This window comes from Crocodylus siamensis, chromosome 2, assembly GCF_052110815.1.
Source record: "Crocodylus siamensis isolate JL-2025a chromosome 2, ASM5211081v1, whole genome shotgun sequence".
Taxonomy (NCBI): Eukaryota; Metazoa; Chordata; order Crocodylia; family Crocodylidae; genus Crocodylus; species Crocodylus siamensis.
Window position 1 is genome coordinate 14,572,198 of NC_143396.1, and position 27,082 is coordinate 14,599,279.

At 46.0% G+C, this 27,082-nt stretch overlaps 1 long non-coding RNA gene across 2 annotated transcripts; it reads right to left on the reverse strand.

The window, feature by feature from the left end:
* Window positions 1–390: 390 nt before the first annotated feature.
* LOC149869988 (uncharacterized) lies at window positions 391–26,769 on the reverse strand. 2 transcript variants are annotated; one of them, XR_016440663.1, is made up of 2 exons: window positions 26,542–26,769; window positions 391–945 (listed from the first exon to the last, which is right to left on the reverse strand). It is a non-coding gene; the product is annotated as an uncharacterized LOC149869988 (long non-coding RNA). The 2 variants fall into 2 exon arrangements; XR_016440664.1 differs by lacking the exon at window positions 26,542–26,769 and adding an exon at window positions 12,380–12,698.
* Between the last annotated feature and the right edge of the window lie 313 nt (window positions 26,770–27,082).

A 27,082-nucleotide genomic window follows, 5' to 3' on the forward strand; every position in this document is an offset into this window, starting at 1 on the left:
AGGGAATCTTTCAGGAACTTTATTTTACCCAAGATTAAGAAATTCTAATAAAAATAATTTCAGAGAACAGTTTTGTGGTCATATTTATGTCTCTTAAATAAAAGCATGAAAAATCTTTTAGTGGTGTTTACTTGTCATGTTTACTTCCTGCTTGCTCAGAAGAGTGAAGTCCTTTTCCCAGTTTTTGTTTTTTGCTTTTTGTTTTAAATCAATCAAAGGTTGTCTTTAGTTACAGAGGACTGGATACCAGGATATAAAACTTTTAGCAATAATACCTTTTCTCTCAACTGTGTGTCATGTATTTGAGTTACAGAATTCTTTACAATGCAAACACCAGATACTGTAAAAGTAAAAAAAAAAATGCCAAAAACAATGACATTGAAAACTGTGTTCATAACCCTCACTTAAAGTTTGCATATTCTTTTATTAGGAAATGCTTTTCAGAGTGAAGCAAGTATAACACGTCCTATCTTTCACAGAGAGATGTTTTCTTTTAAGCAAAAGTTAATGGATCATACTCCAATAGCAATAAGCTACTCCTGGATGTATCTTAGTAAGCTATTGATATACCTCTCCTGTAGTTAAGCGCACTTAGCTTTGGGCCTCAAGCTTCAATATGCACCTGAACTATATTCCAATAAGCTATTACTGCACATTCTCCTGTTTCTTAATGATATATCACTTCTTTTTTTGAATTGGTGGCATCTTAAATGTTAACTTCTCAAAATATCCAGCAGTAGCCAATATTACAATCCGTTCTCTTATTTCATGCATGAATACCCAGTACATTTGGAATCAGATCACAGGTAGCACAGTCCGCCAACTCACTCTATGCACATTATGGAAGGTCCAGGAAGATCCTGTGGTCGCTTCAGTTCTGCTCCATTACTAGTTGCACGCTTCTCTAGTTCCAGTTGAAGAATGGGATTTGGTATCATAAGGAAACTAAAGGGTAATAAGATGTTGAGAACTGGTTAAGTACCTGGCTTCCACTAGCATTGCAATGTGTGGGGTTAACTCTTTTGCTCAACATACTGCCAGAATAAATCAAAGAAAGCTAAATTGAAAGGCACAGACAGAAGTGACAATTTTCAGCTGATCTGGCCCCTGAAAGCTCTCTACAGCTGTGACCAAACAGAAGTGCATAGCTGGACAGCACTCTAAAAGGGCCTGATCCCGCAAAATCTGAACCTTCATTGCATGAAGGTTTCATTGCATTGTAAAATGTTTCAAAACAGAGCACCTTCAGTAACTTCTGTCTGCATGCAGGGCTGGGCTGACTGCAGTTCAGCCCCTGCACTGCTTTCAGAATGGGAGGGGGGAAGGGAGTAGAGGGAGTTCGGTCTAGGGTTTTTTCAGCTGGGGCTGGAGGGTGGGGCGGGTAGATTGGAGCCCCATTCCCCCAAAGTGGAGGGGCTCCAACCCCCTCATCCAACCCTCCAGCACTGTCCAGGGAACCCCCAGAACAAGCTCCCTCTTCTCCCTTTCTTCCTTCCCATTCTGAAGACAGCACTGGGGCTGGGAGGGGCATTGCTACAGGGAGAATGGCTACAGGCTTGCAGCTGCTCTCAACAACAACTGGATTCCTTAGCCTCTGGGACCCAACAGTGAACTGCTGTTGGGTTCAGGGCATTGTTGTAACTCATGGTACTTCCTGCAAAGCACCATGAGTTACAGCGGGGAGCTGCTCTTCTGTCCAGATGCAGAGTGACCATGTCATTCTTCAGTGTATCCCCCTATGCTAACTGAAGCACATTTTCATAGATTTCATAGATTTCTAGGGTTGGAAGGGACCTTGTAGATCATTGAGTCCGACCTCCTGGGCTAGGCAGGTAAGAGCACTGGGGTTCAATAACCCCAGTGAGCCTGTTTAATCTTTTCTTGAACACCTCCGAGGTAGGGGAAAGTACCACCTCCCTTGGAAGCCCATTCCATATTTTGGCACCCCTCACCATAAAGAATTTCTTCCTGATACCCAATCTAAATCTACTCTCCTTTAGTTTGCGGTTGTTATTTCTAGGAACCCCAAGGGGCATCTTGGTAAACAGAGTGCCCCCTATTCCCTGCTGACCCCCCGTGAAGAGTTTGTAGACATCCACAAGATCACCTCTCAGCCTTCTCTTGCAGAGGTTGAAGAGATTCAGGTCTCTCAGTCTGTCTTCATAGGATCTTACCTGCAGGCCCTCCACCATATGAGTAGCCCTTCTCTGAACCCTCTCAAGGCTATCCAGATCCCTCCTGAAGTGCAGTGCCCCAAACTAGATGCAGTACTCCAACTGCAGCCTGACCAATAGAGGAGAAATATCACCTCCTGAGACCTGTTTGTGCTGCACCTACTAATGAAAGAAAGAGTGTGGTTAGCCTTACTTATTACCTTGTCACATTGGCAACTCGTTCATTTTTGCATCAACCAAGACTCAGATCCCTTTCCACTGCCGTGGTACTCAGAATGGGACTTCCCAGTCTGTAGGTGTATCGGAGAGTCTTTCTCCCCAGGTGCAGCACCTTTCACTTATCCTTGTTAAATTGCATCCTATTCCGATCCACCACCTGCTTCCCCAGTCTATCCAAATGCACCTGGATTCACTCCCTGCCTTCCGGTGTGTTTACTGTACCCCATAGTTTGGTGTCGTCTATGACTTTGGACAGAGTGCTTTCAACCCCCTCATCCAAATCACTGATGAAGATATTGAACAGCACTGGTCCAAGGACAGAGCCCTGGGGAACACCACTGCCTACATCTCTCCAGGGAGAAGCTGCCCTATCCACCACAACTGTCTGGGTACATCCCATAAGCCAGTTTTTCACCCACCTTCCTTACTGTGAAAAAATCCACATCACAGCTACTCAGTTTGCTTGTAAGAACTGGGTGCGACACTGTGTCGAAAGCCTTTTTAAAGTCCAAGTAGATAACATCTATCTCCACCCCTGCATCTAAGCACTTTGTGACTCTCTTTGTAAAAAGAGACAAGATTAGTTAGGCAGGATCTGCCTGCTATAAACCCATGCTAGTTTCCCCTTAACATTGTATTACCCACTGGCCCCCCCACAAATGTGATCCTTTGTGATTATTTCTAAGATCTTGCCAAGAATAGAGGTGAGGCTAACCAGCCTATAATTACTCAGTTCCTCCTTCCTCCCCTTCTTGAAAATAGGGACCACATCGTCCCTTTTCCAGTCTTCTGAGACCTGTCCTGAGTGCCATGAGCACTCAAACAGTTGCACCAGTGATTTTGCTATGACACTGGCCAATTCCTTTAGTACCCTTAGGTGAAGATCATTGGGGTCTGCTGACTTAAATATGTCCAGCCCCTCCAAGTGCCCCTTCACTAGGTCAGCGCTAACCATAGGTGGATTGGTATTTCTCTCATGCCAGACTAAAATCTTATTGGGAAGTGTTTTTGTATCCGTGAAGCCAGTGAAGAATTGCAAAGGCTGGAAGTGGGCAGCTCAGAAATCTCCCTGTATCTTGACTTTCAGCTGATGTCAAGCAACCCAAGTACTAGACTAAATGAACTTCCTCTGCCTTGATGCAAGTGGTGAGGGGGAGCAGCGTGGAGCTCTGTTTCAATCTGCCATTATTCAGCTGGTGGACAGGCCTTTCACAGTTATGCTAGTCCACTCACATAAGTGAGATTAGTTCATTTGCTGCCTTTACTGAGACAGAGGAGGCCAACATATGGAAGAGGGATTGTTATACAATGCATGGTGCCATGCCCCTGACTCTTCTCGGTTCAGACACAAGAAGAAGTCTTTCTTCTTGCACAGAGTGCAAGTAGTAAAGTGACTGCAACTGCTTTAACTCACTTTACTTAGTCATACTTTGTGCCTTACTCTAATTCAACTGAATGCATCTGTTCCTGTGCCTTCATGAAATAAGAACGCAGAACTGGCAGGGGCTTCTGGACCTTTGAGTGCAGTCCCTTGTACTTGCAAGCAATTGTGTCACCAAGAAGTCCTCCAAATCACCACTTCAAACCCTTACATCTAGAAGGCAGACTTCTCAAAATACCAATACCACTCTACAACAGGGCCTTATGTAAAAGCAGAGAAGATGAGGACAGTGCTAATGCCCTGCCATTGCAATGACAGAAAGGTATTTAGCTAATATATGCTCAAAAGAACCTAAAAAACCCACAATGCATCACTCTAGAGAGAAAGGTAACCCTCCCCATCCCTGCCATCTGACTTAGGAGGAAAATTCCTTTCTGACCCCAGCTGATTGATTGGGGTAATTGGGTTGACCCAGAGCAGAAGAGCAACACACCCTTCCCATTGCCCCTTTTGTCCCCACCCAATCAGGAGCATTGGTATGCCCCAATGAGTATGGCCAATGTCATAATACTTCTATAAAAGGTAAAAAACCCAGAAGCCAATAGCATTCAGAAGGAAAAAAATTCCTTCCTGTCCTCACCCAGGGAGTATGGAAACTACATACTACTAAAGCAATATAGAGCAAAATTTCTAGCCCAGATTTTCAAAGACATTTGTGAAAACATGTAGATAATAAAAAGTGTACACTCACACACACACATAGTTGTCAATGGTATGAGAGCTAAAAAAAAATCCTTACATGGAGAGATATAAGGAGCTCGATCTTTTGCTTATCAAAAAGATCAAGAGGAGACATGATTACAGTGTTAAAGGAGTTGCAACTCTCTTTCAAAAGAGAGAAAAAATTATACACTCAAGACTCCTTTAATGTAGCAGAGAACAGCTTCAAATTAAAGCCAGACAAATTTAAATCAGAAATAAGGCACAATTTTTTTTAATGGTCAGGAGGATTAACCATTGGAAAAAACTACTAAGTGGTGTATTTTCCAATGCCTGAAGTATTCCAGTCAGGACTGGATTCTGTTTTAAAAGTATGCTTTAGTCAAATAAATGACCAGGCTCCATGCGAGGGTAACTGGAGAGCACTCTAGGGCTTCTGTTCTACAGCATGTCACAGAGATCCTTTAGTGGCCCCTTCTAGCTTTAATAACCTGTGAAGTTCAGATTGCCCCACCACTTCTTGCAACTCTCCTTTAAATGCCTTCTGAAAAAAAAAATCATCCTAGGAAACTGGTAAGGTATAAAATCCTTATAACCGCCTTTGAAAAATAAAGTATAATTGATTTAGGGCTCTTTTAGATTTATAGAGTTCAGGGGCAGAAAGGACCATTAGAGCAGCCATTCTGACTCCGTTGTGCCATACTCCATTACAGTTCACCAAGTTGCACCTGAACTGAGACTACCAACTTGCCAGAAAGGCATCCAGGCTTGATCTGAGGATAGTCACTAATCAGCCACACTGGCAAAAAGGTGATTTTTTCCTTCCAGTACGGTCATGCTAAGCTTTACTTTACTTGTCAGCCATTGTTTTCTGTTTTGTTTTCCTCCACAAGACTGGAGAGCTCTTTACTATCCAATGCTCTCTCCTGGAGAAGATGCTCATATGCTGCCAGCTGATTGGATTTGGCCTGCCCCCACCAAATGAATGGCTCTGGCCCATGGGCGGTTGGTGGCTCTGGCAGCCGTGTGATGTCAAGTGGCTGGGGCTGCTTGTGGCATGCTGGGTGCATGCTCTCTCTCTCTCTCTCTCTCTGGGCAGGGGCTGCTACCAGCACAAAAGCAGAAGCATGAACCTACCCGCAGCTGTGGCATGTCCCGCTGTGCCCTCCTGCAGTGTGGACCCACCAGCTCTTGGTCATATCCACAGCTGCCCAAAAGCAACAGCAGCTTCTGGGTCAGGGGGCTGGGATGTACTACAGCTGTAGGCAGGTTCAAGCTTCCACACTGGTCACAGCCTGCAGCTGTACCATGCCCTGCCCTCCTCCTGTGCCTGAAACCCCGAGTGGGAAGCTGCCAGCCACATCTGGACAGCTGTGGACGTGGCCAAGAACTGCTGGGTCCAGACTGGGGTGGGGAGGGGCACTAAAGCTGCAGGTGGGTGGACTCTGGCCATGGGGCAGGGGGTAGGGTGATGAGGGCAGGGAGCTGCAGGTAGGTACAGGCTTCTGTGCTGGTTACAGCCCCGGAGGGAGGGACAGGGACAGGAACAGTGACAGGGACAGAGAGAGAAGTGTGGTCTTCAACTAGTGAGGCCACCAAAACTCATTAAGTGGCCCATCAGCCCAAATAATTGCCCACCCCCAATTTAGAGATACATCCAGACCCTCAAGGTATATATAAAGACAGATGCATCCATTGACAGTGTTCCCTTTACCCAAATCAGTGTGCACAGATGGTCTTGTGTTCCTTTTGGTCCCTTCCTTTGTGTGTGTTCATCTCTGCATCTAACCTGCTTAATAATTTGCCCCCTTTCCCCTCAGAATTCTGTATAATACAAGGCTCACTAGCTTGTACCCATCTCTGCTTATAGCTTTTAAATTAATATTGATTTTTTTTCTCAACTCCTAGCTCACCGAACTTGGACTCACCTTCCATATCCAAAAAAAGTTTCTCAAACTTTTTTGATTTTGAGGCAGAAGAGGATAATTTTTTTTTTTTTTTTTTAGCAAATTCAAAGAACTTTACCTAATTTTGAAATAAGCATTTTTCCCCCCCTTCCCAAACCTACTTGGGAAGTTTTAGTAATAGAAAAATTGTCCTAAGCCTGCAGGGTCTTTCTCCAGTCTTTTTTTTCAGGTTTATAGCAGTCTACTTGATCTTGATCGGAATAGGAATAACTATTTTATACAACCTAGGGAGGCTCCAAAACTGTTACTGGTTATCTTACTTCCTGTATTCCCTTGCACACCTTGGGTGGGATTTTGAGAGACGTTCACTGTTAGCCTAACTCTGCTTCCGCTGAAGTCAATGGGGTTCCACAGAAGCAGAGATTGGACACTGCTGAGAGCTTTTGAAAATCCAATGGTTCGAAGCCACCATAAAATAGACTCTAATCAGAGTATTCATTATAATAAATTATCTATGCTGCCGTGCATGGGATGAGAAGTGGTGGACTTGTATATCATATTGGTTAACATTTGCCAGTACTTGAGTTTGCTGCTATTCACATACCATTACTACAATTTTTCTTGCCTGTTTTTCATTTTCAGCATTTTGCCCCTTTCAAATCTTTCATATTTTATTGCTCCTATTTTGAGATTTTAGTATTTCATATATTCCAAGGCAAAATTTTAGGATGTCATTCAACTATGTTAAAGAACAGCATTCTTCTAGTTATATTTAACAGAAGCTAAGTGCCATAACTATTTATTTATTATAGTAGTACAATCTATAGAGGTCTGTCCTTCAAAATAACTTGCTTTATTTAAAAGTTATTTTTAATTCACAGTGAAAGATGGCCACAGATAGGCATAGCTGTAAAAGTAATTATGCACTTAAACTAACCCAAGAAGAAATACATCTTTAACTCATTGTTCTCAGCAGAAAATTTTATACGGTATATCTGGTTTCTCACAGTACTTCTTAAATAAACTTTCCTTGTCTTTTGATTAGCCTTGTTCAAGTGAAGGTCTTTTCTCCTTCTCTTCTTCACAACTCATCTGCTTCTCCAACTTTTCCCTTGGTGCAATCATTAGGCCAAAATCCCCAAAGCCCACTGATTTTGGTGGTCTTAGACAAGGGGTGAACCTGGCCTTTTAAAGCTGAAGTCATGATCCCACAGTCACAACCTACACTCTTTTCCTTGTTTCCAAGGGAACTGGCTGCAACATCAAAAATGCAGGCTAAGATGGGAGATAAATAAAACTAGTTAGAACAGTTCTGATTAAATGAAATTTCATGAAAATATATGGTTTCATTGTAGCCAAAATATTTCTTGGATACTTATAATTTCCAGTACTGTCTTGTAGGGAAGTTATTGACTCTGCTTCTGACCAGAGCATGGAAGACACCCTTAAACTGAATATCTCAGATTTTTTTTTATATGAAAACAGTCAGTTTGACGTAATTCCATTTTGCAGAAAGCATTAGTGCTGTCCCAATGTGGAGCAAAAGGCAATTTTTAAACTCTCAAAAGTTGTTGCAAAATGGATTCATCATCTTTACAGTGGCTCAGAAAGGAGGCTGATTGGGGTTGGAGGGGGGGGGGGGACCTGCCTTTGAACTAGGCTAGTAAGAGAAGAACTCCAGGAAGAAAAATAATGCTGAGCTTTTTTCCCCACCAGTGAATGGTCTCCAATCCCCGCATTGCAAACTGCTGGCTCCCCTCCTGTGCACAGGCTGTGTTAATTATATCAGAAATTTTTTGCAGAACTCGGAGGGGACAATGTACATCTTCAGAAGTCCTCTACAGATATGGATCTCTAGCTCTAGGGAGAGCAACGGCTACAAGCTGACAATTTTAGTTAGAAATACAGGAACAAATGTTTAGTCAAGTTATTATTCACTGGAACAATTTACTTGGGCATGAGGGGAATTTTCCATCATGTCAAGTCTTTATATCAGGTTGGATTCTAAAACATGCTCTACTTCAGCCACTAGACAGGAGTGAGAGGCAGGAATTACCAACTGAGATTCAGTGCCCTGTTAAGGGAGCTCATCATAGTTGTTTCTTGTGGCCATCAAAACTTCTGAGGCACAACAGTTCACGACAAAGAGGTTACAGACACATTTCCATGACAGAGCTTCATTTTGCTTTGGAGAGTTTTGTGCCACCTCCACTTTCAGCCATGTAGCCTATTTTCTGTATAGGGTGGTATTGAAGAGCCATAATCCAAACTTACTGTTCCTGGGACCTTATAATAACAAGACATCTACTGTTAAGGTGCTTTAGAAAAGATGTGTTATACATTAATAGCACTATCTGTAGCTTGACTGTTTAAATCCAAAGGAAGTAGTAATAGAGTTTCCTTTTTTATTTGAATATTCGGAGTGGAGGAATCAGGTTTTCCAGATGTCAGTGGCTGGATATTTCCAAACAAAATGAGCTAAATGGACCAGTCACACACTAGGGTAGCACTACACTGCAGCACACCCAATGCAGGGCTCTGAGCAACCCAGATGATCTAGTCCATACATGCTTGAGAAATAAAGGCCTGCATAGGCTCTTATACACCGGCAGAAATGGAAAGTATCTTTAAAAATGCATCGCTTCTTCGAGAAAGCATTTGTTATTGGTGGATTTTTATGGTTCCACTATATTTTTTAGTGTGGATGCTGCTGAAGATAACACCGGTGATGTGAAAAGAAAAACTTGCATGCACCTGTGAAAAAGCAGATTCCATTAGCAGCTTCCTCATGAACTTCAGTTTAGTTGGTTTGAACTGGCAGTGATCCTTTTTTGATGCTCTGAGTAATGAGGGAATGACAAATTAAACCAAAAAAGCCTCTGTTCCATTGACAAGGCTCCTTTTTTATTGCTTACTGTTGCAAAGGAAGTGCAAGACCAAAACATCTGGTCCTGTAGATGGGCTTCCAGCCAAAGCTTTAAAGTCTGCCACTGAGCTGAAACAACAGCAGCCTAATCTCAATATTGTTTTTAGCCTTTTCCATGCTTCTCCTGTAAAGTCAGGCTGAAGAAAGAAATCATCTCTCAATGCCATTTCTCTTGGTATAGTGCCTTATACAGCAGCTGTACTCTTGAGAAACTGGCTCTGGGTGCTGGCACGTTAACCTACCACTTCCCACAAGCATTGACAAGTAAACATTTGGGAGAAGAAAGCAACTCACCCAACTTCTCAGCCTATGTACCTTTGTAGGCAGCTGCACAATTTTCTGGGAGTCATTAATGTGAAGTCACATTTTTTTGAACACTTAAAAACTTGAGTCCAGGGTAGAAATAAAGAGCCAGATTCCTTTCCACTGATTAGGCATGTCAATAGACTTAGGCATGTATTCCACCTTGCTCAAGTCCCTGGAAAAAAAGTTAATGCAAAAGGTGGGTGGAACCTCCTTCTCCTTTGCTTTTTTGTGACTCAATCTTAAGGGTAAGATGATGGTGTCCTACAAAGGCAAATTTAACATGATTTTTCAGGACTCAGACAGGATGGAATAGGATTGCACTTAAATGCCTAAATCCACTTAGACGTCCAACATGTGGAATGGAACCTGGCCCAAAATGCTTGGAAAAAAAGCTGAAAGAGAACTTCCATCCAGTCTTCCAACGACTATGCTTCCTAACAATAGTATATATAGAAGGCTATGAACTTTTCTCTTCTGGCCTTTAGCCAGTCTCTGACTATTAGTGTTTAGGACTTTTACAAGAGGCAAATTGTTGCATAATCAGTCCACCATGGGGCTTTTTGCATCTTCTTCTGGACCATCTGGTACTAGCCCCAGTCGGAGACCAGATGCAGCAGTTTCTTTCCAGTCTAACAATGCTGAGAATAATGATGTTCCCATCTGATATATTTATTCCAATATATTAATAATAATCAAAGGGTATACTATTTAATAGTACTACTATAAAAGACAAAGCCCGCCTCTTAGAAAAGGGACTTTTACAGCTTTTAGTCTGCAATGCAGGGGAACAGAAGGTAGTTTGGACTCCTTTATCCTCCTGTTCTGATTATGACACCAGCAGAATGAGTGGGCATTGCCCAATATTCCTTCTGTGAGGGACTAGACAAGGAAGGCAAGGGACCCATAGTAGAAGAGATCCACACATAATAGATCCACACATCTATTGACAAGCTCAAGTAGCTGGCTGGGTCCCGATTGTTCCACCGAAGAGTGGTGAAGCCAAGATGGAGGTAGGGAGGAACTGCAACTCTTTTGGTCCCAATTCATTCGCTGGTCTCCAGCAGGGACAGAGCAGCCACGCACTACCCATTCACTTCCAGCCAAGTTGTAAAACGATGAATCAGTCCAGCGTGTTGACTCTCTCAGATCTTGAATAAAACTACAGCACAGCAAGATGTCTGTTGTAAATCCATAAAACAATTCACCAAGACTTTGCTATGTTGGTAGGCAAGGGGAGGTTCATGCTAAATTAATGGACCTCGTGCATTCATGCCAGCTACCTCTACTATTACTGAACCCCCTTTTCTTGATCTCTTTAAACGAAAAAAATCCACTGGGATTTTTTTTGTTTTTAATGATGACATATAAATTGTTGATTTAATTGGTTTCTGGATGGAAGCATTTTGCCAAGCTCTGTATCTAATTTTTTACACTTCAAAGCATTATGCCATATCTGGAAATGTGTGTTGAACTCCAAGACAGTCTACAGAGAGGGGTCTTGAGTCCTCTCTTAGTTTGGCTCTTGGCTGGAGAAACTCTCATAGGGATTCTAGGGAGACACGACCATAATCTAAATCTGCCCTATTTTTGCGATGAAAGATTGCCGGCCTTCAAAACAGAAAGTCCTAGTAGACGCTTCATTGCAAAGGGCCAGGACTTCTTTTGAACATGTCTCTTGAAAGACAGTGCTTCCAGCAGTCTAGTACTCTCTTATACCCTGCCAGGACGCTGGGTCAGCTCTACCTTATGCATTGCAAACACCTCTTCTTCCTGCTTATAACATGGCAGGGGCCAAAAAGGCCTGAATAAGGGATCGAGTCCCCTGCCCCCACTCCTGACGCTATAACAAAAAGGCAGTCACTCCCTATTCCAGAGGTTATAGGCTAACTGTAAAACAAGAGACAGTACATAGGGATCGAACAAAGAGGCTGAGGAAAGTTAAAATTAGCATAATCTGCAGCAGTTCCTGCACGTCAGCTGTGTAACCAGCAGCCAACATTTTGCAGATATTACAGCAGAGGCAGGTTTCAAGGGGAGATTTAAAGGTGAATGTTGTCTCTGGATTTTGACAGGGAGCTGCTCCAGCATGTAATGAGTAGCGCAGGTCAAGATTCAAAGATGCCGGTTGGTAAATGTTGCAAATAGACAGTGAAGACTGTCGGCATTGGCACCTCGTTTGTCCCTCCAGCTCCAAGGGCACCGGTACAGCTCTGCTGTCTAGCTTTGCTTTTCGCCAGGAGGTGGAAAAGAGCCCAGCAGCCCATCTGAATAAGACTTGGTTTGCACCATGGATTTTCTGAGAAGACCGTTCTGCCAGAAACCAGCAGATCTTGCCACACTTCTTCGTGTATTCAACCCACACCCAGCCTCTCAGGGCCAATTGTATTCCAAATCTCAGGCTCCTTCCTTCAGTGAGCTGCTGAACTGATCCAGAGCAGCTTAACCTTGGAGGGGGAACTGTGGGAATGAGAGGCAATTTCTTTTCATTAAAGAAAACACATCGCTCCCTGAGAGAGACAATAATAGCAAAGTAATTGCTGTTTAAGCCCCAATAGCAATTACATTATCAACTCGTTTGTGTGTGACAGCTCTGAAAGGAATGTGTTTTGCTGCTGAATGAGAGCCTGACATTCGGATTTCAACACTCTTTTTTAAGAACAGCTATTACCGTTCTGAATGCTGAGGAGTGTTTCTTAAGTTAGGCATGCCACAGCAGATGGGATAATCTCAACCCCTCGCTACTCACCTGTAAGACGTTCTGTGTGCATTCTTGCCAGACAGTCAGGAGGTCCTCTGTGGTCCCTTCCCCCCGACTCCGACTCAAAACTGACAAACAAGGCTGAACACCTTGATAAGCTCAATGAAAGCTCTTTTCATCTAAAAACAGATACATTCCAGGCAAGCCACCTTTTAAAAAATGACTCTGGAATGGGAAATGCACAGCACAGGCAAAAAAAAAAAATGCAGCTTCTTTCTTTCTTCTTTCTCATAACAATAATATGTTAAGCTTGGCCTTATGGAGAGCAGCCCCAGACTGCCTGGATTGTTCTAAACGGGCCACTTTTACGAGGCCAGGACTTCTAAAAGAAACATGTTTCAGAAAAGCAGAAAATGGGCAAGCCAGTTTCCAGTGGAGAAAAAAACCCCCTCTGTTACAGAGCTACTAGTATTCAGTCCCTGTATAAACACCATTATCAAAGACACATTGGTTTAAAAAATAAAAGCATGAAAAAGGCAATCATTTGTGTCAGTTATTTATACATACATTTCCGTTATTCCAAAAAGGAAAAGCCTCAAAGGTTCCCTTCACTGGATATGGAAAGAGAATTGATAAAAGAGGCATTTGAACTACTCCGTGGTGGGATATGCACTTACAATTTTAGTAATCTAACATATTAAAAGTATTTCTTTTTCCAGCAAAAGAAAGAGGTCTCGTGTGTGTTCTTTAGCTTCCTGCTCACAAGGGGGGTAACAAGTCTCCCTCAAGCCAAGTAGACCTCCAGTCTACAGTATGCTGTAGTTTTATAATGCTGAGATTTAATTTGTTTTGCTTGGCCTTTGGCTTGCAGAGATATAAATCCTAGTCCATCCTGAAGCCACCCTTAAGAAAGAAGTTATATCTGAAGGCTATACAGAGGCAATGTTTTTGGTCTATCTTCTAACTTGCAAATCTGAAAGGCATGTTTTCCAACCTACCACTATTAGTTTTGCCTCCAGAAAGAAGCCAGCAAAATGTGTGTGAAACTTCTCTTTAAAAAGACCAAAAGGGAACATGTTATTCTTTTGCAGTTAGGATGACAAATCCTGCCCAGACTTTTGGAGGGTTTTTCAGCTACGCAGTCAGAGCATTGCCAGAAAATGCAGGGAAAATATCTGTGTTGTCCATATTTCTTTGATAGGAGTTTCACTATATGCCCCCATTCTCTACATAGCAGCATCCTCCACTCAACTTAGGTTTTCTGTAAGGAAAGAGTTTTTGCTTCCTGCAGCATAGCAGAGTCAGCCAAGCTATTTTATCAAGTTTCTCATTCAAACTCAGTATGGAAACATCTGACCTATAGGCCCCTTGCCACCTACTAGAATCCACAGCTGCGAGTAGAGTATTCAAAGCTGTCTTAGACAGTTCATGGGGAAATTTAGGAGACTAAGAATGAAATGAGAGAAGCGGAGCAGGAAGCCACCTAAACTAGCCAATGGAAATACCAAGCAGTGGGACAAGATCTAAGGACCCGGAAAAGAAGGTAGGTGTCCATCTCCACCCAGGAACCTCTGCCATAAAACCTCTCTTGGAATTGGGCACACAAATCAGGTCACCCTTTCCTCACCCCTATTCCCACAAACATACACTGGAAACAAACTTGCATAACAGAGCACTTTCTCAAGACACCTGCTTTGAATCTACCCACCTTATCTGGAATAGGGACTTGAACCTTAGTTAGGCTGTATAATGGGGGCAGACAACTTCCCAACCCTTCAAGCTGCAAACCAAACTCTTGACACATCCAAGAGCTAAAGAACACACAACTTTTGAGATCGGCATGCTCCAGAGTCAATGATCTGTGCCCAGTGCACCCGACTCAAATGATTGAATGGGGCTGCTGAAGAAAGTTATTTAAAAGCAAATAAATTGCCCTTGAGCCATGTTTTCAGCATCCCTGCTATCCATCTTCTTAGTTGGACCATCAGTTATCCTAGACTGACTCTTTCAGTCGCTCCTGTTGGAACTGTTCCTGAAACAAATATAATAATAAAAAACACATTCTTTGGAGCAGGACTTTAGATCTAGTGCTCCTGTCTTGTATGTGAGTATCCTAGCACATGTACATGCTTGAAGGAAACCTCTAATCAGAGACGCATTCACATCAGGATTTTGGTGGTTGCGTGCATGCCTACTAACAATTTAGGTACCCAAGAGCCTTTGGCAATAGACACTCAGGCACCTGTGTGGTTAGAAGGCAGCTGAGAAGAGGGTTTGAAAATGTAAGTGGCACATAATTAGTTTGAGGTACTCATTTTCACAGGATGTATAAGAGTAATCAGGCTCAGAAGGGATTAGACATGATGGGAGATGGCTCACGCCACATGCCCTGTGGTCAATACTCTTCCTCTAAAGTATCTGCTACTCGCCATTGTTGGGGAGAGGATAGTGGGCTTGATGAGCTCTCAGGCTAACTCAGTACAGAAATTATTATACCCAAATATGATGCTTAGGTTTATAGTGCAGCAGAAGATTTTCCCCACAGATCTAGGCTTAAGGCTTTGGTGGGCTTACTCGCAGCCTTCTAACTGCAGCGTGGGCAAATTAGAGTTAGACCTCTGAGAACGAGGAAGGAAGAAAAAGAAGAGAAATGCTAGAAATACCTAGGATCCCTCCACATGTATAAGGGCACCAAACATTATCAATTTTGTGAAGATGGCTTTTGTGAGGCAGCTGTGTAAGCACAAGGAACTGGCATGAGGACTATAGGATTGGAAACTCGCTGCATCCCTGGCCTATGTAAGGTCTGTTCCCAAGCCTACCAAAGACTGTTGTAAACTTTCCAATGATTTTAGTGAGCTTTATCTGGAATACAAGTTGGAGCCAAATCACCAGTTTTCTACCAAAGGCAACCAGTCATTACATTCCATATTTTTACCTTACTCAATGTTTCAATCTGTAGTATTATCTAGAACAGGGGTCAGCAACATAGGGCTTATGAAGCTGCTAGTTCTGGCCTATGGAGCCCAAAGATTTTGCCTAGATCTGAACCTATGCTACAGCTGAGCAGCAAGGAGCTGTTCCAGACCCCAGCAACTTCCAGCTGCACCCTCAATGCTTCTACCCTCTCCACTGCTGCCTTCAAGCCTCCTCCTGGCTGTGGCATGGGCACAACTTTCAGCCAGTGGTGAACTGTCAGGGCTGGACAGCAGAAAGCTATGTTTTCATGGCTGCCACTTCCCCTACCCGTTCTCCACACCCCACCCCCACCTCACAGCTGTGGCAGGGAAGCAGCAGCAGCATGGACACAGCTTCCAGCTGTCTGGCCCCAGCATTGCTCCCCACTGGTTGGAAGCTGTGCCTGTGTCCATGCCCCAGATGAGAAGTAGGGAGCTGAGAGCAGCAGCAGTGGTGCAGGTGCAATTCCCACAGGTGCAGGCAAACCTCCCTCCCACTGACATGTCACAGAAGCTACCTGGCCCACATTGGACCAGAACTGGGGTGTTCCAGCTCACTGCAGGAAAAGTTTGCCAGCTGGTGATCTAGAGTATTATTCATTTGGTTCTGGGTTTCCTTAAGGACTGACTTTGTACGCCCTCATAAATATGGATCTTGAGTAGTTATCACAAAGAAGTTGCATAGTTTCATAGTACTTAGGGTTGGAAGGGACCTAAACAGATCACCAGGTCCGACCCCCTGCCCCGGGCAGGAACGAATGTTGGGGTCATAACACCCCAGCCAAATATCTGTCCAGCCTCCTCTTGAAGATCCCCAAGGTAGGAGAGAGAGTCCGTTAACATTAAAAAAATGCATAAGTAGTAAGATATCATTTGTTTCTGCACCTGTGTGAATAAAACAATGGCTGTGTTTACACAAGATGCTTTACTGCATAGTAGAGCAAATTACTATGCAGTAAGCATCAGTGTCAACACATGCAGATACTTTTTGCACAGTAAATCACTCTACTTGGGAGTTAATTTGCTACCTGTAAACAGAAATAGCAAATTAACTCCTGAATAATTACTGTACAGTAATGCACATGTAGATGCTGACCAGGAGCAAATGTGGCCCCACCACAAGGGGACTACCAGCAGCCCAGCCCCAGGACCCTGGGGTTGAGAGCTTCTCTAGCCCTAGGGTTGGGGCAGCTCTTTGTTTTAAAAGCATGTGGGGATGTTGGGGCCCTGGGCCTCTGGTAGCTAGCCTCTGACCACTGCATGTTCCCACACAGGCCCCAGGCCACCTGCAGCAGCCTCCCTTGCGCTGCTTCATGGTGTGGCTGCCAGGCATGTGCTGTTGCACTTCACTATGTGCTGCAGCCAGCTGCGAGGCTTGGCAACACGCTGGGCCACCTGTAGCCAGCCTCCAGCCATTGGGTCCCACTCCAGCTGGCACCATGTGAGCCACAACAGGTTGTCCAGACCCCACCGCTGGTCCCAGGCACATCAATGCCATGTGCCTGACTGTGATCAGCACTGTACACACCTGCCCAGGCCTGCCAGGACTGAGACTATTGTATGGAGGCCCAGTGAGCCAATGAGGGAGCCATGCTGGTATCCTGTTCAATGACATATGCCACCTCCTGGGGCTGAAACTGGTCCCAGGAGGAGACGGTGGACCTTGTTTCATGGTGGGGCAAGGCTGAGGTTCTCAGCCAATTTGCATGAAACTGATGCTCCAATGTGCACATCTACGGGGGGCTGTCAGGCCACATGCAGGAGCGTGGGCATGACAGGTTGGCGCATAAAGGTCAAATCTTTGTAAGCACAGTAGTTCACCATCACTGACCACAACTGCTGGTTGGGGACTGCCCCCAAGTCCATGCCCTTTATGTGGCAGCTGAAGCAGGTCCTTGTGCCCTGGACACTGCCATGCCATGTACTTCAGCAAGGGTTTCCTGCATGAGCCTCTACTGTGGCTTGGCACCCATTGTGATGCATCACCAGGGGGGTTCCAGGAACCCATCCCACCATGCTCCCCTGCCCCCCCATACCTCATTCAGCAGCTCCAGGAGCCCAGGCCAACACCTGCCTCACAAGCTCTGGATGCACAGCCCTGTACAGGAGGCCAGCTTAGCCATGGTACTGCTAGCCCTGAGCAACTCCAGATCATCCCTGAAGGAAGCCTATTCTCAGGCAGCTGGATGCCACACCCCTGCACCACAGGACACTGCCAGGAGCCACAAGTCCTTACCACCAGTGAGGACTGATTCAGGCCACTGGGCACGCCTGCCATGCCCACTAGGTAAGCCTTGCACTGGTGGAGGGGGGGGAGGGCCCTCCTGGCCCCAGCCCTGGCCCTCCCTTCCTGCCTGTCCCACTCATGCTCCCCCAGGCCCCTGCCCCCTCTCAACATGCAGAGAGACAGAAGATAGGCACAACTTTATTGAGCAACCTGTGCCCCTATAGCTAGCTAGGTATGGGCCTCTCACACACCAAGTAATGCATTAATGCCAGCAGCAATGTCCTCCTTAGCTGTGGGGGGCAGGGACAAGTAACGTGGCTACAGGTAGCCCTCCAGGTAGTGATGGAGACTATTGGGCAGGATGGACTTCCTCTCTATACTGTTGAAGGTCAAGGTCCCATGCCAGGTTTGCAGGTGCACCATGGTGGTCAGCAGCAGCAGGGTGCAGTGGGACAGACACCCCTTGGTCCATGCAAACAGTTCCTCATGCTGTGCTCAATACACTCTCATCAGGGGCATGGTCAGGGTGCAGTGCTGGAATGGGGGGGGGGGGGTTCTGTCCCTGGGATAAGTCTCTGGAGAGGCTCCCTGGGGGAAGGGGGGGAACCATCAGCTCTGCATCCTAGTTGTCTGGGCATCCATTGTCCCCTAAGCCCAGTTGCCATGGGCTTGGTGGCAGCACAGGAGACAGGCTGGCCTGTGCAGGGAGTGGTGGGGAAGTGCCTCTGGAGCCATGACAGCAGGTGCTGCCAGGAACCAGGCCTGTCCTGGCCTGGAGACAGGGTAGGGGAGGCAGGGTGCCTGCAGCTAGCACCCAGCATCCCACCCACCTCTGCAGAGTGAGCAGGGATGTGGGGCTTGGCTAGTGGCCACCTGACCCAGAGCCTACCTGGTTGCATTACCATGGTCCGTGGGCACCCATGCATGCACAACCCCAACCTGAGGCCAGGCAGGAAACAGCATCCTGGTGCATCTTATTTCAGAAATGTTGCAAATTCTCACTAAAAGCTCTTTCTTCCGGACTCAATAGGTCTTGCAGCTACAGGCAGATGAGAGGCACCAGTTGGTGGCCAGGATGCACCATCAAGTTCACTGTGAGCTTTGGCCAGGGTTCTGGATGTGCACTGGCTCTGGCAGTGCAGAACCTGGGACTGGACCTGGCTGCTCATGGTGGCTAAGGAACGTCTGGTGGGTGGAGGAAATTGCCCACAAGGAGGGGAGGGACCAGTGGAGGAACCAGGCAGAGTAGGAGTTCAGGGACAGGCTCCTGGCCCTGGAGGAGAGTCAGCTGGAGATCCAGGAGTGGCAGGCTGCCCTTATGGCCAGGGCAGTGGAGGCAATGGAGGAGGATCACCAGGTGCTGGACACCATCCTGGTGGTCACTTTTGTGCCTCCCACTGCTCTGAACCTGGATGCAGCCCCACTTGCCCCCTGACAGCCCACCCACCACCTGGGCCTGGGCTGAGGTGCAGCAGTCCTCCACTGGCTTGTTGCCCCTGCCCCTGCCTTAGCCCCTGCCCCAGGTCCCCTGCCACCCAGCCCCTCCACCTGGGCCCAGCCCTGCATGGAGCCCAGTGCTTTGTTCCATGGCTGTAGGGGCAGCAAACTGAAACACCTCGAAGGAATTTTACTTTGCTGCGCCCCAAGTCATTTAAGGCACATTACACTGCCGAATTTCCTACAGCAGCTAGAATTAATGTGCAATACACTGCCAAGGCATGCAAACACCGAAGCCATTAAAGCAGTGCAAAAGCATTTAGCCTGCTTTAAAGTGTCACAAAAACACGCCTCTCATTTCATCTACATAGGGCCTATGTGTTTATCTCTCCTCAGAAAATCAAGTTAGGGAAGGAACTGGTATATGCACTGCTGGGATTGAAGTATTTAACCGAAACATCTGGTGATCACCAAAAGAAAAAAATGGTAAATTTGGATTGAACAAAACTATATGTATTCACCTTGAAGGAGAATAATACTGTGAAGGGGGTAGGGAGAGGGGTGGAATACTAAAAAAGTGGATCCCCTCTTTCCTTGCACAACCGATGCTCCAGCCCATGGGGTGAAAAGTTGTTGCTGTTCCTCTTTAGTGCTTACAGGATAGCACTGCTAGACCTACTGTAATCAGTTGACTTGTTTTCAGTGCCATCCCCCACACTAACATATGTGGGGTTAAGCAAAGGCCCCCAACAAAATATGCCAGTGTGCTAAAGGCCCCTTCTGTGACTAACCCACTGAGACCCATTCGTTTAGTTCTCGACACATACACACAGCACATTAGGAGTTAGGTAGCTCAAAGAGCATTGAACTAACCACTCAAACAAGTTGCTCAAATAGTGTAATAGGTGCAGCATAACTATTGGCAATGAGCAGAGAAATGGTGGATAGACTTAACTGCAGGAGACTTGGTGATGCAGTCTATTGTACAAATCCTATGCTATAGACCGGAGGTTCCCAACCACTGGGCCGTGACCGGGTACCAGGCTGCGAAACGTCGGCTGCTAGGTTGTGGTATGAGTCTCCCGCTTGGACCCCTGTCTGTCTATCTGGGTGAGTGGCTTCCAACACCAGCACTCATGTGTGGGGTTAAAGCTGGGTGGCAGGGCAGCCCCGGGAGAGAGGCAGCCAACTCCATGCGCTCCGTCCCACTCCTGTGCTGGTCCTCAGTATAAAAGAGGTTGTGAACCACTACTATAGACATTGGTACTTCATCATACTATTTGTGCTGAAAATTGCAGGCTATTACTAGAATGTCACGTGATGGAGATGTTCACCCTTTATCATCGTGAGATCTTTCTTGTTGTGGATGTGTTTGAACACTCCTGATTGGCAGTATAAACAAGACAGTTGAATCAAGCTAAACCCCAAGATTAAATCTGGTCTCTAGGGCAAAGCTACAGTTATTAGTACTTACTCCTGTTTATAAGCAAAGTGCTCTAATCTTTTCCTCATAACTTTTTCCCCCCACATCTGTTATCCATCAAGGAAGTGAGGTTAGGAGAAGCTGTGCAGATGGCTTTAAGGCACCCTACATGTTATACTAAGAAGCATCCGGGCATGCTGTATGTTTCTTGGAGATACAACTGTCACTTGAGGGCTTCCACCTTTGCTATTTATTACCAAATAGTCTCATCTTTCCTGCTCTGAGGTTCACAAGGTGTGTTCTGCTCACTCTTTCCCCTTAAATACAGGGTCCTTTGTGATGAAAGATACAAAATATAGTTCTAGTGCCAGAGGATTAAACTTTCATCGTCTGGATTTGATACTTAGACAGATTCACAAAAGGAAATGAGGACTAATATCTGCTGCATGTCAGGATCTACTGAAAGATCCTTCTCAGAACATATACCAATGTTTTAAATGAGGGCACATTTAAGCCTTTTTTTGCACTGGGGAATAGTATATCTTCTTAAAACACAGATTCTTTTTTTTCATCACAATGCTTGACTCAGTAGAGACTGGAGGCAATTGTCTCCACTTTTCTCATAGAGCATCCTGTAGTGGAAATGGGAAAGGAGATAATGGTGGGAGAGGCCTAGTGGTGATAAAAAAACAGCTAACCTGATCTTTGTTTGCAATGCAATTTAGCATTAAGAAAACCCGGCGTAGTGTTGAATTGGCTACACTGATATTATGTCACCGAGCAGCCACACTCTGGCATGGTCCAAGGTATTCACCTAGGCTCCAGGGGTGAAATCTTTTCTCCATTGAAGACAATGGACTTTTGCAATTGCCTTTCATGAGCCAGGATTTCACACCAGACCTCATTAGAGGTTGGGGTTTGGTGTTTATTACAAATCAATGGACCACATCTCAGTGGAAAAAGATCCCAGCTCTGGCCTGATAAGAGTCAAGCTTATCATAGATGTATTCACACAAAATGTTTCTCCACCCATGTGCCACCATCTAGACAAAGCACTAGAAATGAGTATATCAGAAAGAACAATCTTGTACAGGCTGACAAATGGACTACATGACCTTGAAAGACATATCTATCTGAACTGTGTAAGAATCTTAAGCAGGGAGGGAGACAGCATGTCTCAGAGCCCCAGACTATCGCAAGAAAGCCAGTTTTCCTGCAATTTCCAATGCAGCTTTTGCAGACCTAAAGGTTCATATGGTTTTGATAAGTGTTTGAACTGAAACTTTAAGGAGGTTCACTTACCTCAGTAATCCCAATACAGTGAGATGTACTTATCACCTGAACAGACCATGGGGCAAGAAGCACAGTTACCTTATTGCTATAACGCAAAAATCACTGGGCATTAAAAAAAGAATCATAGGAAACAGGGGTGTGCAAAGCGGGCCCTATTTGATTCAGATTCAGCCTGAATCAGGGACAGTGATTTGATTTGTTGATTCAGATCACTGTCCCTGATTCGATTCAACTGAATCCGAAGATTCGATGCTGATTTGGAGAACCAGTGATTTGGACATAGATACAGCTTTAAATGTTTTTCTATATACCTCGAGGTACCAGCGTGGCTTGTGAATGCTGTGATGCTGGGGCCCATGAAGCATCCCACAGGAGTGCGGGGGGGGCCCTCCATGTGCTCAGTCAACCGGAAATCCTCCTGGTCCACTTCCAGGTGTGCTGCTAAGCATTCTGGGGAGCCCCATGTACTTCTGTGGGACACTCCCTACACCCAGGATTGCAGCACTCACAAGCCACCAGGTACCTTGAGGTATGTAGTAAAACATTTAAAGCTGTGTCTATGTCCAAATCTCCAGATCTTTCCAAATCTCTCCAAATTGATTCAGAGGGCTCCAACTGAATTTGGAGAGATTAAAGGGTCCTCTGATTTGATTTGGATTCGGCGATTCAGCCACTGAATTGGGCCAAATCTCCTCCAAATTTAATCAGGGACTGAAGCTTCGCACAGCCCTAATTGGAAACTCTCCCCACTCCCTTCCCCTGCTGAAAATTTCTAAAGCATCATCATATCTATGAGCTAGCAGTGAAAAACTTTCATCATGACTAACACTGATGGATCACGGCACACATCAGAGGTACACTTCAACACCTCAGTGAAATTTCTTTATTGACATTCTGGATGCTAAGCCAGACAGAAAGTAGGTCCAGGTGGCACCTTCAAGGCTAATTCATTCAGACAGGTGCTTTCATAGGCAATAACCCACTTCACCAGATACTATATATGAGTTTTTGCTTGATAAAGTATCTTGCTGCCTATGTAAGCTCATGCCTCTCTGAACCAGGTAGTGTGACTGCACACTACCTTCTGCTGACTTCAGACAAACATGGCTAATCATCTTTTGTGTGGTAAATGAAACTGTGAAACATAAACCATTGTAGCATAAAGTACTTGGAGTCCTACTCGCCCCAACCAGTTGCTCCAGATTGCTCAGCAGTGTGGTGATTAATTTTTACTCAAAAGTGGAAGCACTATGGAAATTCATCAGAATCTCAGATGTTCTTGGAAGAATGCCTTGAGGTCTGCTGTGAAGCAGAGACATAAATTCACCAGGTTTTTGAAGTACCCCTTGTAAACTGAATTTATTTTTTAAGGAGCCATCATTATGTTCTGCATAAAATGCTGTCAGAATAAAGCCTTTTCTATTTTTACCCCAAGGATTTTAATGGCATGTTCCTTCAAGCTCCTTATTTCTACTGTACCATTGATGGTATGGTGCCTTAAAAATATATGGCTACATTTGTGTTTTGGTTACACCCAGGCAATCTCTTTGAAGTCAGGAGTCCAAAAAACATAAATACGTGTTTTTGTCCCGGATGTACATACACACACATTATACTGATGAATAGGGGTGTCTGTCTTCTGGTTTTCAAAAAGCCTAACAAGTTGCGGGAGTTTGCAAAGAGTGGTCATTTGTTCAAACATCATGTGCACATGTGTTGCATGTTAAGATCTCTCTTGTATGACAAGAAAAAGAATGATCTTGTGGTTAAGGCAGTGCCTCAGGACTTTGAAAATCTGGGTTCAATTCCTATTCCAGCTGCAAGTTTTTTGTGGGAGCACAGGAAAGTCATTTAACTTATCTATGCAGCAATGCTCTGTCTGTAAAACAGTTAATAACAGTTTCATTGTCTCCCTCATCTGTATTCATATGCACTGCAGATTGTCTAATTAGAGTGTCCCAATTACATGTCTTTAATTGTGTGTTTCATAGTTTCTAGGGTCAGAAGGGACCTGAGTAGATCATCTAGTCCGAACCCCTACCATGGCAGGAAAGAGTACTGTGGTCAAATGACCCCAGCAAGATGCCCATCTAACCTCCTCTTAAACACCCCCAGGGTAGGAGCCTGCACCACTTTGCTTGGAAGTTGGTTCCAGCCCCTAGCCGCCCTGACCGTGAAGTAGCGCCTCCTGATATCTAACCTAAACCTGCCCTCTGCCAGCTTGTGACTGTTATTCCTGGCCACTCCTGGCGGCGCTTGGGGGAACAGGGACTCCCCCAATGCCTGCTGGTCCCCTATGACTAGTTTGTAACAGGCCACAATATCCCCCCTCAGCCTTCTCTTGTGGAGGCTGAACAGGTTCAGGTCCCGTAGCCTGTCGTCATAGGGCCTGCCCTGCTGCCCCCTGATCATACGAGCGGCCTCCTCTGGACCCTCTCCATGCTGTCCACATCCCTCTTGAAGTGTGGTGCCCAGAACTGGATGCAATACTCCAGCTGCGGCCTGACCAGTGCCGCATAGAGGGGGAGGATCCCCTCTTTGGACCTGCTCGAGATGCATCTGTGGATGCATGATAAGGTGCGGTTGGCCTTCCTGACTGCCTCTCCACACTGCCGGCCCATGTTCATCTTGGAGTCAATGATGACCCCAAGATCCTTTTCCGCCTCCGTGCTGACAAGAGGGGAGTTTCCTAACCTGTAGGTATGGTGCCGGTTGTTCCTCCCAAGGTGCATCACCTTGCACTTGTCAGTGTTGAAACCCATCCTATTCTCATCCGCCTACCCTTGTAACCTGTCTAGGTCTGATTGTAGCCTGTTGCATCCTTCCAGTGTGTCCATGTCCCCCCACATCTTAGTGTCATCAGCAAATTTGAACAGGGTGCTTTTTACTCCCTCATCCAAGTCACTGATGAAGATGTTGAACAGTGTGGGCCTGAGGACCGAGCCCTTCAGAACCCCACTGCCCACGTCCCTCCAGGTTGAGAAGGACCCATCCACTACCACCCTCTGGGTGCGGCCCTCCAGCCAGTTGGCGACCCATTTGACTGTGTGGGTGTCTACACCACAGCCCCCCAGTTTCTTAATGATAACGGGGTGAGAGACATTGTCAAAAGCCTTCTGGAAGTCCAGGAAGACTATGTCCACTGCTACCCCTGCATCTAATGATCTGGTGATCTGATCGTAAAGGGCCACCAGGTTGGTCTGATAGGACCTGCCACTGATGAACTCGTGTTGGTTGCCCCTAAGCATGCAGTCCCCAGCTGGCCCCTCATGGATGTGTGCCAGCATAATTTTCTCAAACAGCTTGCCTAGGATCGAGGTAAGACTAACCGGCCTATAATTTCCCGGGTCCTCCTTCCTGCCTTTTTTGAAGATGGGGACCACATTGGCCCTCTTCCAGTCCTCCGGTCCCTCACCAGAGCACCACGAGTGCTTGTAAAGCTGTGCCAGGGGACTTGCAATGACCTCGGCCAGTTCCTTTAGAACTCTAGGGTAGAGATCATCCCGACCGGCTGACTTAAATACACCCAACCCCTCCAGAATCTCCCTAACTAAATCCTTGCTAACCCATGGCCCAGGTGTGCCTCCCCCGGGGCCCGAGGGGGCCTGTTCTGGTCCCTTCTTAGGAAGATGGAGGCAAAGAATTCGTTAAACATGTTAGCCTTGCCATCTGGTGTGATGACCAAATTTCCCAACGCGTCCTGCAAGGGCCCCACATTACCCGGGACCTTCTTTTTACCCCCTATGTATTTAAAAAAGGAGTTCTTATTGTCCTTAATCTGGGAAGCTAGTCCCAGTTCCATCTCTGCCTTGCCCTTCCTAACTGCCCCCCTACAACCCTGAGCAACTACAGAATAGCCCTCCCTGGTGATGACCCCTTCATTCCATTGAGTGTAAGCCTCCTTTTTAGCAAGGAGACATTCCCGGATGCTTTTGGTGAGCCATGGAGGCTTGTGTGCTCTCCTGCTCCCTTTGATCCTCGTTGGGTTTACCTTCCTTTGGGCTTGGAGGATTGTCTCCTTAAGGAGCGACCACTCTCCTTGGACACCTGGCTCCCCTCCCCTCCAGGACCTCAGCGCTTCTCCAACTATCCTCCTTAGCTCGCTGAAGTCTGCCCTCCTAAAATCTAGGGCTGCTGCCTTACTGCATGCCTTTGCCACCTTGCGCTGGATGGTGAATTCCAGCAGGCGATGATCACTGTCACCCAGGTGGTCGAGCACCCGCAGCCTCCTCACCAGGTCATCACCCGTGGCCAGCACTATTCAGGTGTTTCCCCTGGTGGGGCTGTGCACCTCCTGGGTTAGATGGAGGTCCTGCACTCTGGCCAAGAACCTACGTGAGCGGTCAGACCTGGCTGACTGCTCTTCCCAGCAGATGTCCGGGAAGTTCAGGTCCCCCATGACTACCACATCCTTAGCCTTCACTACCTCTGTGAGCTGACCCAAGAATTCCTGGTCAAGCTCTTCTCCCTGGTTGGGAGGTCTGTAGTAGACTCCCACCATTAAGTCTCTTTCCCCTCGACTGCCTTGTACTCTATCCCAAAGCACTTCAGAGTGCCCCTCCCCTGACTCCCTGCTAATTGACGAGGATATGTATTCCTCCTTAATATAGAGTGCCACGCCCCCACCTCTCTTTCCTATCCTGTCCCTCCTGTACAGCCTATAGCTCTTGACATTCACCGCCCAATCATGCGTTGAATCCCACCATGTTTCCGTAATCCCCACTATGTCCGGGCTGGTGTCAGCCAGCAGGAAGGTGAGTTCCTCCTGCTTGTTACCCATACTATGAGCATTTGTGTAGCGGCATTTGAGGCCTCCTGTGGGTGTGTGTACTGACCCCCTAGTCCCAGCGTTACCCTGGCCCCTATCTCTTACCTGTTTATTTGCTTCACTCGTTGGGCTGGGCTGGGCTGTAGTTGTGGGTGCTGTTTGGTCTGTCAGTCTGATGTTTCCTCCACCCTCATCTTCCCCTTCCCCCGACGAGCCTAGTTTAAAGCCCGCTAGACTTTCATAGATTCATAGATTGTTAGAGGCTGGAAGGGACCTTGCAGATCATCAGGTCCAGCCCCACTGCTCTAGTCAGAAAGACAACTGGAGTCAAGTTTCTGCAATGCCAAGCACTGATGGGTACGTATTTCAGTTCAGCTTCCTAAGAAGTAACCTTGTGAAAAAAAGAATAAACAGTTGCACCTTAGTACTTTGTGGAACACAGTCCAATTTCTATACTCAGCATATCCCACCTTAATCCACAGGGAAATTGACATATCACTCTGTACTGAGATGAGAACAGAATCCAGTGCTCCATAAAGGTCACTTTAGGATGCGGATGTAAACATACTACAGATAATTTTCCTCCAATTTTACTCTTTAGTAAGTTTACTCTGTAGTAGGGAGCAGACGTACACCTGGCTCTTGT